Consider the following 2,097-nt stretch of genomic DNA (forward strand, 5'->3'; position numbering starts at 1 on the left):
TTTTTGTTTCTTGTTTGAGTCTTGAGTCATGTTATAAGTTTGGTGTCATTTGCATGTGCATCTTGCATTTTTCGAAAATTTCATGCATTCATAGTGTTCTTCATGATCTTCAAGTTGTTCTTGGTAAGTCTTCTTGTTTGATCTTGATGATTTTTTGTTTTGTGTTGTATGGTGTTTTTCATATGCATTCTTGAATTCTTAGTGCGTAAGCATTAAAGAATTCTAAGTTTGGTGTCTTGCATGTTTTCTTTGCATTAAAAATTTTTCAAAATTGTGTCTATGATGTTCATCTTGACATTCAAAGTGTTCTTGGTGTTCATCTTGACATTCATAGCATTCTTGCATGCATGCATTATTTTGATCCAAAAATTTCATGCATTGCATCTTTTTAGTGTTTTTCTCTTGCATCATAAAAATTCAAAAAATCAAAAAATATATCTTTCCCATTTTCTCTCATCAAATTCGAAGATTTGGATTGACTTTTTCAAAAATTTTTAAAATCAAATTGTTTCTCATGAGTCAAATCAAATTTTCAATTTGAAAATCTTATCTTTTTCAAAATCTTTTTCAAAACTAATATCTTTTCAAAAATATCTTCTTATCTTACCTTTTTCAAAAATTTGATTTCAAAATATCTTTTCTAACTTCCTAACTTCTTATCTTTTCAAATTTATTTCAACTAACTAACTAACTTTTTGTTTGTTTCTTAACTTTTTCAAAACTACCTAACTAACTCTCTCTCTCTAATTTTCGAAAATATCTTCCCTCTTTTTCAAAATTTCTTTTTAATTAACTAATTATTTTTATTTTTGATTTCAAAATTTTTCGAAAATTACTAACCTTTTTCAAAAACTATTTTCGAAAATCACTAACCCTTTTTCAAAAATTTTTTTCGAAAATTCTCCCTCTCCCATCTTATTCCATTTATTTATTCATCTACTAACATCTCATCTCACATCTCAACCCTCCTCACAGTTGTGTTTCTTCCATTACATTACATTCCTTGTCTCCCTCCTTCTTCTACTCACACAGGGATCCCTATAATGAGGACTCCCTTGTGTTTAAAACTCAAGGATCTCCCTCTGCAACCATGGAGAGGAAGCAGAAAAAGCTTCTCTCAAAGCAGAGTCAACTAGAGCCCCCACAGTGAAACTCTAAGTTTGGTGTTGGGAGGCCACAACCAAACTCTAAGTTTGGTGTTGAACTCCCATATCCAAACTCTAAGTTTGGTGTTGGAGAGTTTCAACAATGCTCTGCATATCTGTGAGGCTCCATGAGAGCGCACTGTCAAGCTATTGACATTAAAGAAAGCGCTTGTTGAGAGGCAACCCAATTTTTATTTATCTAACTATATTTTTCTTAGTTATATGTCTTTGTAGGTTCATGATCATGTGGAGTCACAAAATAAATATAAAAATTGAAAATGGAATCAAAAACAGCAGAAGAAAAATCTCACCCTGGAGGAGCATCTGTCTGGCATTCAGCGCCAGAACACAGCATGGTTCTGGCGCTGAACGCCCAAAATGGGCAGCTTTTGGGCGCTGAACGCCAGAACAGGCATGGTTCTGGCGTTCAACGCCAGAAATGGCACACAAATGGGCGTTGAACGCCCAAAATGGCCACCAACCTGGCGCTGAACGCCCAGAGTTGGGTGCAAAGGCATTTTTACATGGTAAATCCTTGAACACCTCAGGATCTGTGGACCCCACAGGATCCACTCAGGATCTGTGGACCCCACAAGATCCCCACCTACCCCCACTCACTTCTTCTCACCACTCTCTTTCACACAACCCCATAAACACTCTTCCCCAAAAACCCTTCACCAATCACCTCGAACTCTCTTCCCCATCACCTCTTCACCACTCACATCCATCCACTCTTCCCCATAAACCTACCTCATAAACTCCACCTACCTTCAAAATTCAAAACCAATTTCCCACCCAAACCCACCCATATGGCCGAAACCTTTCCCCCCTCCCTACCCTATATAAAGCCCTCCATTCTTCATCAAATTCCCACAACACACCCCTCTACACCCTTCTTGGCCGAAACACTCCCCACTCTCCCTCTCCTCCATTTCTTCTTCTTCTTCATCTT

The sequence above is a fragment of the Arachis ipaensis genome, chromosome B08, assembly GCF_000816755.2.
Source record: "Arachis ipaensis cultivar K30076 chromosome B08, Araip1.1, whole genome shotgun sequence".
In the NCBI taxonomy this organism is placed as follows: Eukaryota; Viridiplantae; Streptophyta; class Magnoliopsida; order Fabales; family Fabaceae; genus Arachis; species Arachis ipaensis.